The sequence below is a fragment of the Schistocerca nitens genome, chromosome 8 (assembly GCF_023898315.1).
Source record: "Schistocerca nitens isolate TAMUIC-IGC-003100 chromosome 8, iqSchNite1.1, whole genome shotgun sequence".
Taxonomy (NCBI): Eukaryota; Metazoa; Arthropoda; class Insecta; order Orthoptera; family Acrididae; genus Schistocerca; species Schistocerca nitens.
The window spans coordinates 587917270-587935930 of record NC_064621.1 but is presented as its reverse complement, the minus strand read 5'-3'; the positions used below and the strand labels follow the sequence as shown (position 1 = coordinate 587935930).

At 43.0% G+C, this 18661-nt stretch overlaps 1 pseudogene; it reads left to right on the top strand.

The window, feature by feature from the left end:
• Positions 1–18191: 18191 nt before the first annotated feature.
• On the top strand, positions 18192–18309 carry LOC126200026 (5S ribosomal RNA; annotated as a pseudogene).
• Positions 18310–18661: the final 352 nt, after the last annotated feature.

Below are 18661 nucleotides of genomic sequence, written 5' to 3'. Positions count from 1 at the left end.
GTAACCACACTTCAAAGTAAGACTACACTATTTATTTGTTTATTTAGCGTATGGCATTACATATGAACAGCTACTAGGAGTTGTGGATTACGTAGTTTTACAAAATTTTACAAAAATATATTAATTTCATAATTTAAAATTTAAAAAATAAGTATATAAATTAATATCTAATTTGTCGACCCATTCAAGGGCTGCCTCTGTCACTTCGAAGAAATCTTCCAAGTTTCCATGGCAGACTCCTCTGCTATAGCTTGTTAGAATGTGGTGGATAGTCTGGTGTTAATTTCCATAGTCACACTGAGAAGATGGAGCCCTTCCCCATCGGTGGAGGTTACCAGCACAGATGGACTGAGCAGATCCGATTAATTGTTTTCCAGGCACGTCGCGTTAGTTCCATACCGGCTGATCTTCTGTCAGGTCTATGGAGGGTCTGATGTTCCTCATGGGCAATAGTGTTCCACATTTCTGTCCAATTTTTGTTCATACTGAAAGTAGCTGCCTGTAGCGATTCTGCCAGTAGGACAGACTAGACTATTTCAGATGCTTAGAAATGTGTAAGGCATGCCAGTGTCGTAGAATCATTTTATCGTACAGTATAACAGTGTATTCAAATCTTAATTCTTAACTTAATTCTTATCCTGTGTTAATGATTTTCCCTTGTCATTATTACGAACAGTAAGATCTTTTTTTCTGTTAGTACAACAACAGAGTATCATTCAGTTAAAAAGAGAAAGAAACGCTCACATAAAATTGATGACTGTACCAGATACTAAATTTCAGTTCAGCTCCTTCCAATGAAAAGTTCAGTGTTACTATCTAATTGACAAAATTATGAGAGTTTTATAGTTTGACGAAACTCATTTCGTAGTGAGAAGAAAGTTCGTTAAGTAATTAAATTATATTAATGGCAGCTGTACTGAAAATTCTTATGCTAATGTAAAAGTGTTATGCTATTGCGTATTTTTGTTGTTTTTTTATGCTGGTCTTGGCTTTCGTACTTTGGGCGGCTCCTCATTTAACTGTTGCAAATTGTGAATTCATTTTGAACTTAGTTATTATATTTTGTAGTGGTAAATTCTTATCGGTAGAAGCCAGTCATTGATAAAACCAAATTACTGTGAATAACATTCCCCAGTGCTCACAGCGTTATTCATACATCTTAGTACTTCTTGCATTTTTTTGAGCTCTTGCACATTCACTGGCCAGTATTGACTACCTACGTTTGAGTTATTGTTATGAGATTTCAATTTCAGTTTGTAATAGTTTCATAAATTTTATCCTTAAACGGACAGGCGACCGACGAAATAAAACAATAAAACGAAACGATCTTTGCCTACCAAATGAAATTCTTTGCTGTGTTTAGAATGTGACACAGTTGCGTACTAAGACCATGAATTATACCAATAAGAACTAATCTCTTCTCTTGGTCATTATTAGAATGCACTTACACAATAAGTGTGTATGTGTGTGTGTGTGTGTGTGTGTGTGAGAGAGAGAGAGAGAGAGAGAGAGAGAGAGAGAGAGAGAGAGAGAGACAGAGAGAGAGAGAGAGAGAAAGAAAGAGAGAAACAGAGAGTTGGAGGGAAATTCTGAGGGATCGCCGTATGTATCTTAATGCAGGGAGGGTGCGAAGTTGAATAAGCGAAGAGGGAAGTAACGGCACGAGGCACTTTTGACGACCACTATCATTTCCTTATACTTTTATGCCATACCTTCCTATGTAGTTTCTAAAAAATTTTGTGTAACAAATAATATTAAAAAACAAAAACTAAAAACCGAAAATAATTATTTTCCTTGTCTCTATAGACAATAACTTAAAGCATAAGGCAGACAACTTTACGGAGTCTGCAGACTGCATTCTGAACGAGGCTTTTACTTACCGATAACCAAGTGCAACGTACACTGTTTCAAGTTCGCTTCGACAAGGTACTCACAGTTACTGATGTTATTTAGCAAGGAAAGGAGCTTACTTACAGGGATGGGATGTGCCTGCCAGGCCTGCGTGCCGAGCCATGAATAGAGACAAGCTGGTGAAGGGCAGGAAAGTCCTTCATATGTGGCAGCTACTTGAGGGTGGGGGAAACAAGGGTGGACCAAAGTCACACTTTCAAAAGAGAAAGTGGCAGCAGTGAAAATAGGCGAGTGGCGTGCAATTAGAAAAATACATGTTGTTCAAACGATATTTTTCCAGCAAACCATGACTCCTAGTGGGTTAAGTGAAAAATATACTGCAATCTTCTTTCAGAGGAATAACAACTAATGAAGAGACATACGATTATTTTATGCAGAATAACGCAAGAGAACATGAAGCCCATGCATATAGGGTGAACTTTTTAATAGGAACTATCCTACAAGGACTGAAATAACCAGCCTGACTGCGTAGCTGAGGGGTCATCCCATACTGCCAGTTCTGTGAGATGGTTGACACTGCCATCCACCGAACAGTGGGTAGCAACAGGAGGAGGGGGGGGGGTGTAGAGGTAGATAGGGAGAAAGAGAGATAGAGAGAGAGAGAGAGAGGGACAGAGACAGAAAGAGAGAAAAGCGGTGAAGGGCGTCGGCTCGATTCCCGACTGGGTCGGAGGTGCTCTTGGAGATTGGAGGTGTTCCCCTCATCATCATTTCATCACCATCGACACGCATGTCGCCGAAGTGGCGTCAAATAAAAAGACCTGTACTACACGACCGAACAAGCCCAGAAGCGGTCCCCTTGTCCTGCTATCATTTTTTTTTCGCCTTAGCTAGTTACAGTGCTGACGTCGAGCTATACTCTCACTATTTGTCGACTTTTGCGCCACAGTTACTTTGTCAGGTTTAAGCTTGAGCCTGTGCACAGCAGTGGGAACATCTGCTGGCGACACACCGATCGGAAGTGTTAAATGGTGCTACAGTTCTCTCGGACTTTCTGATTAGGCTGTCCTTGTCAAATTCGAGTAAAATGCATATGCCACTTACCAAAGTCCGAGAAACGTCCTATAGCATATGTGGCTATCGAAGGCTGTCTTCCCACCACTGGTTCCCTCGTTATGCTAGAGAGAGTGCTTTCATCGTACATGAAACACCATGTACCGGTACGAGAGAAATATAACAGTGCAAAAGGTTGTGATTATATAGACTTTCCCAAAGTATCAGTATATCAAATTCGTGTCGGGTTTCCAGCAGGATCAAACTGTCATCTGAGCACAATATTTCAGCGGTCCACCGGGCCGCCATCATCAGGTGAGAAAAGTTATGCTGTTCTCGCCGATAACTGATTCCACTCGTAAATGACTTCACCTTTATATGCATCGGAAGTACAACAGCGCATGCACTAGCCACAGACCGCACGCGCTCAATCATTACTGTTGCCCCCTGGAGTAAAAAGAGTTGCAGCGCCTCAGATGGTGAATTCTGTTGAAAACGATATATCGTTACAAATGATTATTCATAGCCGGCCGATTCAGATGCCGTTGTTTCTTCATGTCTGATAGAACAGGATTCCACGTTTTACTTAGCGGGTATCCATTAACACGATTAATGATATTATCTGCTAGTCTAGTTTCGACGGATTCTTTTAAAAGACAGTCCCAATACCGAGAAGCATTTGCAACTACTTGCGTCTCATTGAATAGCATCCTGTGTCCCTCTGAAAGGCAATGCTCAGCCACCGCAAATTTATCTGGTTGTAATAATCGCGGATGGTGATGATGTTCAATAAACCTATCGTTGACGGTACGAATAGGTTGGCCAATGTGAATTTTCCAGCACTCACATGGTATTTTGTAAACGCCAGACTTCCTCAAACCTAAATCATCTTTGAGAGAGCCAAGAAGTGCTCGAATCTTAACTGGAGTACGAAAAACACTTCTAATCTCATATTTCTTCAACATTCTACCTATTTTGGCGGGCACATTCCCAGCAAACGGTAGAAAAGCCACAGACCTAAAGGTGTCTTCCGAAGGTTCAGGTAGAGGTCCGAAATCGAATGCACATTGAATTTTTTCGGTCCGTATAGCCGTTATTACTGAACACGTCCTTAAGATATTGCAGCTCCTGTATTAAATTTTCAGCATCCGAGACAAAATATGCTTGTTTAAACAAGGTCCGAAGGACTCCTGTACGTTGAAAAGGTTGATGGGAACTGGTAGAAGCCGGCCATGAGTGGCCGAGCGGTTCTAGGCGCTACAGTCTGGAACCACGCGACGGCTACGGTCGCAGGTTCGAATCCTGCCTAGGGCATGGATGTGTGTGATGTCCTTAGGTTAGTTAGGTTTAAGTAGTTCTAAGTTCTAGGGGACTGATGACCTCAGTAGTTAAGTCCCATAGTGCTCAGAGCCGTTTGAACCATTTTTGAACTGTTGGAATGTAATAATGAGAGAGAGCTTCTGTAAAGTTTGGAAAGTAGGAGATGGGCTACTGGCAGAAGTAAAGCTGTGAGGATGGGGCGTTAGTCGTGCTTGGGTAGCTCAGATGGTAGAGCATTTGCCCGCAAAAGGCAAAAGTCCCGAGTTCGAGTCTCGGTCCAGCACATAGTTTTAATCTGCCAGGAAGTTTCATGGTAGAATGCAAATACCTGTCGGTATGAGTCGGTTTCCTATAAACACCGTGTCCAAGAGTTCCGTCTTGTTTACTATAAACAAATACATCCAAAAAAGGTAAACTGAAAAGGAGGGAAAGTAGTGTCAAACACTACTGAATGAAGAACGATTTACTATTCAACAGTATGAGCTTAATGCTCGATCCACGTGTGATTTTAATCATTCATCAATAGTATGTCTAAATGTATTCGAATTTTTCCCAGCGACAACCGTCTTAACTGCACAACCATTTACTAACATATCACCAACGTATTACTAACGTAGCTCACATTACACAATTCAGCCTGTTAACTCCAGTTCAGATCCTTTACTATGAGAAATGTTAATTTCGCACTGGAAGCCAGAAGTCCGTTTCCAAATAATCGGTATAAATTCGACGGAATGCTTATCAATATGTTCCAAAACTCCGCTCATAAAAACTGGGTTTTCCGATCTCCGTACCTCGGGTTATATAGTAATAAAAGGATAACGTCATGTGTTTTGGAAAGCCCTGGCGCTAAAGGACCATTTGTGTACGTAACAGTATAGTCCTAGTATCACTATCCTACAAAAATGGACGAGGTATTAATATTACACATTCCCGCTGCTTAAGAAAATGGAGCAAATCTGTTGCTTCTTTTTGCATTTCATTTGGTCTACGGTGGGCTTGATGGGACTTATGCAGGAACCATTAATTCAACCTGTGGACGGTTGCTCTGAAACCCTAAAATTACCAAAAAAAATATTGTGTATTATATTTTCGAAGTCAACAGCAGCCCAAAACCCAACTGATAATTCCAAGATGTCTATGAGGAGCAAATGGCTGTAATTCTCACGATATATTCCTAACATCCCTATATCGAACGTCCTTGAATTTTTTGAGATACCTTTATTCGTTTCCGATATACAGAGATTCAGCTACTGTCCCTGTTGAACAACAATGGCTTTTCAATGATGTTAATTATGGGGAACGAATTCTTATTGTTGATGACAGCAATACAATTTTCACTAGGAAACCAAGATAATTCTTTGCTGAAAAAGCCAATCGAACCCTTGATAATGTTTACATTTGGTCAATATGCAATGAAGTGTAACTGAACATCAGGAAAACAAATCCTATGACGAGGCAGAAGGACACTTAAATGTCGACGGTACCACTACACGTTGCATAACAAATATAGAATTTCTAGGAGTTGATAATCCTAAGGATTATCAACTACATCATGTTAGTATATATAGCAATCAGTTGAGTGCAACAAAAACAGCATTGTTAATTGTTGCACAGACAGCTCTGACCGTGCCAGCTCTGTCCGTGCCCATGGAGGTGTAGCAGAAACAACTCTGCCCATGGCCACGGTGGTAGATATAAACTGAATTCTCGTTTACCGAAACAGAACGAATGTAAAACTCATAACAGCGTTTCCACCAAGGAATGAAACATAAAATAAATTAATCAAAGAAAACATGCTCCGTTGTTTCCCCAAGAGAAAAAAATTGCATTAAATTGCCCAAACAAGATTAAAAGGATTACTGAAACGAATTCATTTAAAAATAAAGTTAAAAAGTATTTGTTGAACAGTAAAAGACTAACTAGAGAACACAAAGAAGGTGTTTTGGTAATAAATGTCACGCACCTGAATAGTAACAACGATAACAGGTTTAAAAAAAACAATCTGCCGTTTGACATAAGACACAGCTGCTTTGCTTGTCCCTTTTTTCGTTTATTGTTATCATTATTATTATTTCTTTACCTGAAAAAACTTCCTTTCAAAGTCATGCAAAGTGCAATACTAGCACCTTATCCTCCATCTGAGCTAAATATCTCACTCATTATAGAATACTGCTGACTCAGTTTTCCAGGTTTGCAAATGTGCCACTTGAACTAATTAATAAATCACCATTCAAAGAAACTATATCATTCCAGAGGTCTTCTCAGGTCTCTTAACATCTATCATTTACTTATGCTAACGGAAGTAGCGAGTGAATTTTTTCACCAAGGTTGGGATTCGAACCTGGCTCTCTTATTCACTAAGATGCACTAACAACTACGCTTTCCAGACACAGAGACTTTGCACAACTACACAGACTACAGTTGCACACTTCTCTCTTCAATACAAATTTCTACTTGTTGTCCTCCCTAAAGTCGAACTCTCAGCCTTAGTATATATTTTCTATTGTAGCTTCTATCTTCGCCTATACATCACAGAATTTTGAGAATTGAAAAGGTCTCTGGAACCACATAGTTTCATTTGACTGAAGCACCGACGCCTGGGTTTCAGGCAGGATCCGCCCTTTCTTTCGACGCTGAGGTGCTGTTCCATTACAGTTGGAGAGCCTCTGCAATCTTGTTCGAGTTTAGAGGAAATTCCAAGTGGCATGAGGCTTGAATGGGAATATGGATTGAAGGGGGTGACGTGCTAGGGCAGCCCATGCCAGGGTGGCTTCGCTCATCTGCCCAGTGAGCAAGAGACCCATGCTTCGAATCACGGATTTGGTACAAATTTCATTCGTTGCTTCAGTCTATATACAAACCAATATGTCTTTGGCATAATTCACTGGAGACAAGTCTTCCGCAGCTCCTTGTCCCTAAAAGCAATCTGCTTTACTGCTTTTTAAACGAAGACAGACTGGCCCTGTTCAACACTATTCAAGTAAAATATGTACATCTGTAAAATAGCTACTCAGCGATCAGTTGTAATTTCAACGTCCAAGTAATTGTGCGTTCATTAGCGACTGCTGTCTACCAGTGTTGCTGGTTCCTACTGGATACTCCTTCCATACTTCGCCACTCTACGGCGTCTACCAGAATCTATGTCGATGTGGAAAGACAAATATTGGACAGACTGTGCGCACCGTCGAAGATCGTTGCCGAGAACACCAGAGGCACACTGGACTCATTTTTACCAAAAATTCAGCGGTGCCCGAACACTGTCTGTCTGAGGTATACTCGACAGAAGCTATGGAAATTCGCACCAGGGACAGTCTCATCAACCGAGACTACGGCTATAATCTTAGCAAGGCTTGGGAATCAGCGCTGAGTTTAATTAAGAAACTCTTCGCAAACAAAACGGTCTGGCGACCAGGGCCGACAGAGCGCCTACATCAACACTACCACAGACACTGACGCTAGAGTCCCAGCGTCGACAAACGTGTGACAGTGAGCGCGGACTGCGGAGGAGCTGCTCCCGGGTTGAGGGGATGGAAGTTGGCCCACCTGCCCACGGCGAAATATCTGATCGCCGAAATATTGAGCCCGTTGGACCCTATGAAACGCCAGTACATCCGTGAGCTGTTCGATCACAAAATACGACGGGAGAAACTGAAGAATCACATATTTTTATTTTATTTTTACTTATTTGTGTTTTTCAGTGCCAACACAATGTTACAGACCATTCACTGAGGAGAACTTTTCTTCATTGTGGCAGTTTACATATAGTACCAATCTAGTATACAAGACTCCATGCAATCTTATTTGAAAGTTGAAGAACACTACCACTTTGTGGAGCCGTTCAAGATATTGGCTACTTTTCCCAGATTCGTCCTCCTACGAATCATGACTGATGATGTTTAGCCTATACAAGGTGTTTTTCAAGGTTTTCTTTAGTGTTAATGGTGACAAGAGCAATACAGTAAACAATACACTCCGGATACTTTTTTCCTATTCTGAGAGCTTGTTGCATTGCCTACCTTGTGTCTTGGTGACCAAGCTCAACAATAACACTTATAACCTATTCCTGCGTTACTTACTTCTTATCAAAACCACGTCTGATTTCTCCATTTGCAGCTATCACTGAACTACAACACCTTACTGTACCTTAGCTTGTTGAAAGCTGCTTCAAACTTCAAGGATCTGTAACGCTTGTTGTTGTTGTCGTCTTCAGTCCAGAGACTGGTTTGATGCAGCTCTCCATGCTACTCTATCCTGTGCAAGCTATTTCATCTCGCAGTACCTACTGCATCCTTCTGAATCTGCTTAGTATATTCATCTCTTGGTCTCCCTCTACGGTTTTGACCCTTCACGCTGCCCTCCAGTACTAAATTGATGATCCCTTGATGTCTCAGAACATGTCCTAGCAACCGAACCCTTCTTCTAGTCAAGTTGTGCCACAAATTTCTCTTCTTCCCAATTCTGTTCAATACCTCCTCATTAGTTATGTGATGTACCCATCTAATCTTCAGCATTCTTCTGTAGTACCACATTAGGAAGGTTCTGTTCTCTTCTTCTATAAACTATTTATCATCCACGCTTCACTTCCATACATGGGTACACTCCTTACAAATACTTTCAGAAACAGCTTACTGACACTTAAATCTGTACTCGATGTTAACAAATTTCTCTTCTTCAGAAATACTTTCCTTGCATTGCCAGTCTACATTTTATATCCTCTCTACTTCGACCATTAGTTATTTTGCTCCCCAAATAGCAAAACTCCTTTACTACTTTAAGTGTCTCATTTCCTAATCTAATTCCCTCAGCATCACCCGACTAAATTCGACTACATTAAATTATCCTCGTTTTGCTTTTATTGATGTTCATCTTATATCCTCCTTTTAAGACACTGTCCATTCCGTTCAACTGCTTTTCCAGGTCCTTTGCTGTGTCTGACAGAATTACAATGTCATCGGCGAACCTCGAAGTTTTTCTTTCTTCTCCCTGGATTTTAATACCTATTGCTTCCTTCCGAATCACTGCTTCCCTTTCATGCCCCTCGACTCTTATAAGTGTCATCTGGTTTCTGTACAAATTGCAAATTGCCTTTCGCTCCCTGTGTTTTACCCCTCCCACCTTCAGAATTTGAATGAGAGTATTCCAGTCAACATTGTCAAAGACTTTCTCTAAGCCTACAAATGCTGGAAATGTGGGTTTGCCTTTCCTTAATCTATTTTCTGAGATACGTCGTAGGGTCAGTATTGCCTCACGTGTCCCAATATTTCTACGGAATCCAATCTGATCTTCCCCGAGGTCGGCTTCTACCAGTTTCTCCATTCGTCTGTAAAGAATTCGTGTTTGTATTTTGCTGCCGTGGCTTATTAAACTGATAGATGGGTAATTTTCACATCTGTCAACACCTGCTTTCTTTGGGACTGGAATTATTATATTCTTCTTGAAGTCTGAAGGTATTTCTCCTGTCTCAAACGTTTTGCTCACTAGATGGTAGAGTTTTGTCAGGGCTGGCTCTCCCGAGGCATCAGTAGTTTAAGTGGAATGTTGTCTACTCCCAGGGAATTGTTTCGTCTTTCAGTGATCTGTCAAACTCTTCACACAGTATCATATCTCCCATTTCATCCACATCTACATCCTCTTCCATTTCCACAATATTGTCCTCAAGTACGCCGCCCTTGTATAGAACCTCTAAATACTCCTTCCACATTTGTGCTTTTCCTTCTTTGCTCAGAATTGGGTTTCCATCTGCGCTCTTGATATTCGTACAAGTGGTTCTCTTTTCTCTAAAGGCCTCTTTAATTATCCTGTAGGCATTATATATCTTACCCATAGTGATATATGCCTCTACATCCTTACATTTCTCCTCTAGCCATCCATGCTTAGCCATTTTGCAATTCCTGTCGATCTCATTTTTGAGACGTTTATATTCCTTTTTACCTGCTTCATTTGCTGCATTTTTATATTATCTCCTTTCATCAATTAAATTCAACACATCTTCTGTTATCGAAGGATTTCTAGTAATTCTCGTCTTTTTACCTACTTGATCCAATGCTGCCTTCACTATTTCATCTCTCAAAGCTACCCATTCTTCTTCTACTGTATTTCTTTCCCCCATTCCTCTCCTTGAAACTCTCTACAACCTCTGGTTCTGTGAGGTTATCCCGGTTTAATCTATAGTTCATTACCAATAGATTGTAGTCAGAGTCCACATCTGCCCCTGGAAATGTCATCCAATGTAAAACCTGGTTCCTAAATCTCTTTCTTACCATTATATAATCTATCTGAAACCTTCCAGCATCTCCAGGCCTCTTCAATGTATACAACCTTCTTTTATGATTCTTGAACCAAGTGTTACTTATGATTAAGTTATGCTCTGTGCAAAATTCTACTAGGCAGCTTCCTCTTTCATATCTTATCCCCATTCCATACTCATCCAATAAGTTTACTTCTCTTCCTATTCCTACTATCAAATTCCAGTCACCCATGACTCTTATTTTTTCGTCTCCCTTCACTATCTGAATAATATCTTTTATCTCATCATACATTTCATCAGTCTTTTAGTCATCTGCAGAGCTAGTTTGCATATAAACTTGTACTACTGTAGTAGGCATGGGCTTTGTGTCTATCTTGGCCAAAATTATGCGTTCACTGTGCTGTTTGTAGTAGCTTACCCGCACTCTTATTTCTTTATTCATTATTAAACCTAATCCTGCATTACCCCTGTTTGATTTTGTATTTATAACCCTGTATTCACCTGACCAGTAGTCTTGTTCATCCTGCCTCCGAACTTTACTAATTCCCACTATATCTAACTCTAGCCTATCCATTTTCCTTTTTAAATTATCTGAGCCGTGTTTGGCTCGTGTTCCCGCCATTATCTATTTCACACCCTGTTATTAAGGTACTTCCATCTCACTACGTTAAATTAAATTATTATTGTCACTGAGTTGCTGCCTTGCCCGACTGTGACCGGCGCTAGCAGCGCGTATCGATATATCCCCTCTCGTAGTATCTTTGCTCGACCGCTATTACTTCCCGGTCGTTGTCTGTCGTAAACCACTTCGTGTCGCGAGTTCGGGGTCTGCCAGTTTGTTGGAACGCGTCTAGAGTGCGGTCCGGACCTGCCAGTCGGGGAATTTCAATGCGGCACTAGTGCAGTCGGTTTGGAGCAGCAGCGAGGTGTGCGTGAACATGGCACGCACGACCATTGCGGCCACGCATCACTTGAGCCTGGCCACGGTCTTGGTGGATCGTTGGTCGGTTGTCCTACCGGACGACGTGTTTTGAATCGCCGATCGTTCACGAGTCGGCTGTGTGTGTGTATCGACTCCCTATTGTATTCGTGTGTGCTTAGTTACTGTTGTGTATCGTTCAGGTCTTCGTCCAAGTATTTGTCAGGTTGTGTATGTGTGGTGTCACCGCCGACACCACACTTGCTAGGTGGTAGCCTTTAAATCGGCCGCGGTCCATTAGTATACATCGGACCCGCGTGTCGCCACTGTCAGTGATTGCAGACCGAGCGCCACCACACGGCAGGTCTAGAGAGACTTCCTAGCACTCGCCCCAGTTGTACAGCCGACTTTGCTAGGAATGGTTCACTGACAACCACGCTCTCATTTGCCGAGACGATAGTTAGCATAGCCTTCAGCTACGCCATTTGCTACGACCTAGCAAGGCGCCGTATTCAATTGATATTTATCTTATGAAGCATGTACAGTCAAGAGAGATGTACACCGATTATGGATTAAAGTTAAGTATTCCAAGAACTACGTTCTTTTCTTATTAGACTCAACTCCATTAATTGTTCCATACCTCACGCCAGTCTGCGTGTAATTAAACGCGTGCATTTTGGCCTCCTCTAGCAACACGGTGTTGGCTCTTCTGCTAACACAGCAGTATGTAGTTAGCGTTATTTCAACTGACGACTATTTTAGATGTTGTCGGCAATCTGAGGGTAGTAGGTCGGTTGCTGCGGACCAGGGAAGTTAGCGTGGTGCAGTCGGCTGAGTCCGCTGGCGGTCCCTGCGCAGTGCCGGAACGTGTGTGGAGCTGTCCGATCGCTGCGAGCTTCGTGGTTCAGCAACCCAGGACGTCAAAGTTGAGTAGTGTTTTCAACTACCCAGGTCACGTCCATCCATGTTGTGTGGTTCGTTTCGGTGATTCGCTTTTGGGGAGGTTTTCCTGTAAGCAACATCGCGTGTTTCTATTGATGAAATTTAGCCGCCTTGTGGTGCAATTAGTTTTATTGGTTGACTATTTACCGTATGTCAAATTCAAGTGTACCAGCGGAATTTTCTGCCTTGTGGCTGTTAGTGTTCCAGTTACCTGCCCTGGCCACTGAAGTAATTACAGGCAGCGTCCTTTCCGCACCTGTTGTCGCTGTCCAACATGGTGTGTAATTTTGACAGCTAATACATACATCATTGTGGATTATCACGTTCGTAACCTTTTCTGTTCGAGTTCTCATGTACTGATTGATGGCAAGCAAGTCGTTGTGTCGGTCGGTCCGTGACTATCCCCTGGTTGGGTTCCCACGACTTAAGTGTAGTTGGACTCACCACCTGTCTCGCCTAAGTGAACGAGGGTAGACTGATCCACTGGAGACTCCTGAGTGCCGTTCTCTTAATTATCCTTTTGGCAGAGCTAATGTTGTTTTAATTTAAATGTATTTTATATTTTTAATTTGGAAAGGTTAGTTGTGGGCCTTCAGCACTGGAAATGTTCTGAGAGTTTCCTTCAAGTCCAAACATTATCGCCATCTGCTCTTGAAAGGTTACTGTAATTTCCTCTGAAAGATTTTACAAGTTATTGTGGGCCTTCCGCCGTTGGTGTTGCAAAAAGCAAATTTTAAATTTAATGTGTTGTTTTACCTATTTTTGCAATATATATTTCCTTAATTTGCATAATTTAACTTCGCGGCCTTCAGCCATCTAATTGCGTTTGTTTATCTCTTTCTGTGCACCTTTTGGGCCATCAGCCCTGTTAGCATCTTAAAACATTGTGGCCTTCTGCCTTCAGTAATCAACATTGTATATTTGGAATTTTGGAGATTTAATCCGGCGGCCATCAGCCGGTCCGCATCCTGATCTCTTATTCGTAAATTTAACTGTGTCATGTCTTTTCTAAATTGAACTTATTCTAAAGCATCTGTTTGGAGGCCTTCAGCTGCGAAGCAAATTTAACTCTTTCAAAAGCGTATTTGTGAACTAAATGATAATAAATTACAATTGTGAAATGAATCCAACCGGCAACTCCCTAGGCCCTTTTCACAATCCTAATTATCTGCTAGCCCTGGGTGATTTAGGGATTAATGGATCTGACATTCCACCCTCCGATCCGTAGAACGTCAGTTTTCTTTTCTCTGATAATGATGTTCTCCTGAGTAATCCCCGCCCGGAGATCCAAATGGGAGACTATTTTACCTCCGGAATATGTTACCCAAGTGGACGCCGTCATCATTTAACCTTACAATAAAGCTGCATGCCCTCGGGAAAAATTACGGCTATAGTTTCCCCTTGCTCCCAGAAATTCGCAGTACCAGCAGAGCAAGGCCGTTTTGGTTAGTGTTACAAGGCGAGATCAGTCAATCATCCATACTGTTGCCCCTGCAACTACTGAAAAGGCTGCTGCTCCTCTTCAGGAACCACACGTTTGTGTGGCCGCTCAACAGATACCCCTCCAGTGTGGTTGCACCAACGGTACGGCTATCTGTATCGTTGAGGCACGCAAGCCTACCCACCAACGGCAAGGTCCGTGGTACATGCGGGGGGGGGGGGGGGGGGGTTACGTGATTGTTTTCCAAGAATCTTTCCAAATATGAATGGAAGACAACAAATGCTTTTCTGTCTGAAACCAAACTGAACTTCGTCCAGCATCCCAAAATTTATTGTTTCCGTTTTTCTGTTCCTTAATGTAATCAGCTGTTTATAGCCATGAGGTTGTGGTTACGAGTAGCGATCCGGCACACATGTTTAGTGTGACCTTTTGGCTGGTTCCTCAGTTTATGCACTTGTTTAGTTTTCGGTAGTGGGCTGACCATGATTTCCTGAAAGTCTGGTGTCGGATATTATGGACCGTCGTGACTCGAGTGGGGATATTATGAGACAGTTAGAGAACCGTAATTCTCAAATAATGTTGCGAAAAAGAAGCCGAACAAGTCTTAAAGTTACGAGATATCAGGAAGCCGGCAAATATGAGCGAAACAAGGACCCCGTCAAATTACTTGAGGCGCTTGCGATGGGTACACGCCTCGAGCTTGTTAAAAACTTGGCCAGAGCCAGCAAGTGGCGTTCGCTAAACGGGGAATAAGGCGAGGGCCCGGCCGCGCTTTCCTTACGGGCCGGGGCGTAAGCGGGCCGCAGGTGCGGCTCATTCGTCAGACCGGGCTCCAGCTGATGAGAATTTTAATACTGGCCTGTACAGTGGCGCTGGCGGCTGCAGGGGCCGATGGGAAGAGCACCGTGCCGCGCCCTACGCCTTTATTAAATATCTCATCAGTTTGTACTTCCAAGGGGGGTCTTTGCGCCAGAGACAGGCCCGGGAACCTCGCTGCCTCTCCACAGCTAAAAAGTGAAGTGAAAAGACTGCTGACACGAAAGGTGGAACTCAAGAGCGGCGCGGCGCGCCATTGTCTCACCTCCAACGCTCATTTTACTGTCGTTATGGCTACTTCTTCACATGTTTACTTGTGACTGACTGCAGAGTTATGCTTCCTAAAAGCCAGGTCGTGGAGTGAGCGCTGAGTAGATAATCATTTGAACAAGTTCAGCGGGTGATCTCACTCATGAAACATGGGAAGAGTTCCATTCTCCTGAGTCCGCGGAAGATAAATTGTAACATACTGTTACTATGATACTTGGTCATCTGCAACCAAGTAACAAATGTGAGAAGAAAGATTAGTATATATTTTCTAAGGATGATTAAGAAGCATCTTCTTTATCACAAAAGTTCTTTCAATATGCGATGAATGTCAATAATGTCGTGGTAATATTAGTTTTAATGAAATAATATATATACTGCAACAGTCACTTGTTAATATTTTACCTGCATGGCCGTTTCGACAGCACGGTGCCATCATCATGTTTTGTTTGCATTCTTTTGTTTAGGGCGCAAAAAACAACTAGGGTCATACGCGCGCAAGTCAAAACTGAACACGAAGACAAAGAGAGGAGTTGAAAACGACTACACATCAATCGTATTCGACAGAAGAGAAGACAGCTAAAAACGGGGACGTGGGGAAGGGTCTATAAAATACACCACATAGAAAAGGCCCAGAAGGATAAAGAGTGAAATACGCTCATTCTCTAAAACGGCTGATAACTCAGACGGAAAACACAAACGAGAACGTAAGTGCTTAAAATAAATGAATTCCATCAGGAGATTTCGGATCGTCAAAAGTTGACGCAGTCTACACAAGGTGGGTGGCACCACTTAACAAATAGCGATGACTGAAAAGACAGTGCCCGATAGGCAACCTAGCTAAAATGATCTCCTCACGACGAGAGGGCCGGGGAGATGTCGTTCAAGCTGCTGGTAGTGGCTTAATAACATGGTGGTTGTTCCCATGAAGAGAGGACCAATGGTGATGCCAAAGTGACATCACCTGCTGACAGACGGTAACACACAGATCATCGGAGGGAATGTAAGATGTAGCTGACTGAGGGACTGAAGCCTTAGCAGCAGCTTCAGCGGCATCGATTCTTGTCAGACCGAAATGACGAGGGGCCCACATAAACATCACGGTGGCTACATCGAGAGTGAGCAAGTGACAGATTTCCTGGACCCGCTGCATTAAGGATGGACGGTGTACAGCACACAGAAGCCACGAACGTCACAGAGAGAGTCTGAGCAGATGACGCAACTGAGAAGCCTGTTTCACCAGCTGCGATATAGTCGCGAATATAAACAGGGATCCAGGAACCGTCAAATGCTTTTTTTTATTCCAGTCATTGATCACAATATAAATTATAGATTTCAGCGATCAGTCGGCGTATTCAATGAACTGCGGATGAAGCCCGACCAACAGGCGTTACATGCATTGAGCATAAATAATAGTGCATTGAGAATGGCTAGCTTCTAGCTGAATTCTAGATCTGCCAATAAAATTTAAGAAAGGACGACTGATCGCTGAAATCTATAATTTACAAGTCAATTTAACAGTCGTTGAGTTCAACAGCTTTCCCAAAGGAAGGTAACCTGACACAATATAAATTCCTTGGACGATGACCGGTTTCAGTCAATAATGACCATCTTCAGATCTATTCTACACCATGTGCTGATATACGAGGGCTGTCCAGAAAGTAAGTTACGATCTGTCACGAAATGGAAACGACTATGAAAATCCGATAAAGCTTTGCAAAGATGTGTTGGGCAGTGTCTCTAGTATGACTCTAGGTAGAATTATGTCGCTCTTTTCATTCCTGAGCTCTTAGTGAGCGCGTAAAGATGTTATAGAAAATAGTGTCTCCCGCCAAGTACGAGGGCCTGGTGAGAATTTTCCCCTGAAGCTATGCAACCAACATTACATAACTGCCGTGCGGTTTCTTCTTCAAGACAATTCTCTGCCTCATCCTGCAGGGGCAATGAAGATGTTCCTACATCGTTTCAATTGGAAATGTTTGGTTACCCACAATACAGCCCGTAACTGTCTCCCACTGAGTTTCATCTCTGCTCAAACGAACCGCTGGCTATGGAGACAACATTTTGGCACAGACAACGAGCTTTAGACCAGGGTAGAGAATTGGCGGAAACCACTGGCGGCTGCCTTCTATGATGAGGGTATTGGAAAGTTGGTACAACGCTACCACGAATGTCTGAGTCAGAACGGCGACTACGTAGAGAAGTAGCTGAAAGGTGTAGCTAACTGTTACAAATGAAACATTTCTGATTTTTACTGTGATTTCTATTTTGCGATCAATCGTAACTTACTTTCTGGACAGCCCTCGTATGTTTTGACGATGCCATTACGGCTTTATCACATTAGGACATGGTGTAGAACAGATCTGAAGATTTTAATTACTGACTGAAACCGGTCATCGTCGAAAGAATTTATATTGTGATCAAAGACTGGAATAAAGAAACATTTGAAAAGCCTGTGTTGCCAGGTGTACTGCGTGGCCTGATATGGGGTGAAGAGCTCTGCTATAAATATTGGGCAGTGTTCCGGAAGCAGATACCGAAAAACATCGGCGCCAACGACGAAGGCACACCTGACATCACGGTTAGTCCAAGAGCCATCACTGTACACAAAGGTACTAACGCGAATTTCCATTTGAAGGTCGTGAAACTGAAGGCGACAGAGCGAGGCTGGAGTAGTGTCTTTAGGAAGCGAGTGAAGACCAAGGAGAACACGGGCCGCCGCATGAAGCCAAGGTGATCAAGGGTTCACACCCACCGGGAAAGTTGCAGGTTGCGTGAAGTTGTCAGAGTAAGAGCAGAAAACGAACTCCAGGAGGTAAAGAGAAGAGAGACGCGCCCCATACTGGCGATCAGAGGAGTCCTCGAAGAAGAAGGTGTAGGATGTGTGGCCACGCATGGCAGACGAACTGCATGCGTACCTGCAGAGGAGAAAGTTACGGCGGTAGGACAGTGGCAGTTCCGCAACTTCTGCATCCAGACTCTCAACCGGCCTAATGTAAAAGACGCCAGTGGCCAAACGGATGCCACTATGGTGGTTAGTATTCAGACCGCGTAAGACGGACGGACGTGCAGATGCGTAAAAGAAACACCCATAGACTAGCTTCGAACGGATAAGGGACCGGTAAAAACGGAGGAGGCTGTTAGATCTGCTCCCCAGGAGGTACCACTAAGGACACGTAGGACACTGAGTGACCGCAAAAGGCGGGCTGCCAGGAAAGACACGTAGGAAGACCAAGAAAGTTTCGAATAGAGCATGAGCCCCACGAATTTCGTAGTTTCAACGAACGGAAGAGCAATAAGCCCAAATTTAAAAACGGTGGAAGAAACTAATTGCCAACGGCCTTGCCGCAATGGTAACACCGGTTCCCATCAGATCACCAAAGTTAAGCGCTGTCGGGCTGGGATACCACTTGGATGGGTGACCATTCGGTCTGCCAGTCGCTGTTGGCAAGCGGGGTGCACTTAGCCCTTGTGAGGCAAAGTGAGGAGCTAATTGATTGAGAAGTCGCGGCTCCGGTCTCGGAAACTGACATACGGCCGGGAGAGCGGTGTGCTGACCACATGCCCCTCCATATCCGCATCCAGTGACGTCTATGTGCTGAGGATGATACGGCGGCCGGTCGGTTACCGTTGGGCCTTCATGGCTTGTTCGGGAGGAGTTTAGTTTTAGTTTAGTTTTTAGGAAGAGACCAACTGCGCCGCCAGATATTATATTTATCCATTGTGTACAATATCGCTTTGCAGAAAAGTAATTTCTTAATGTAAAAGGATAGTTCTACTTTGTTGATTCATCCCTTACTTC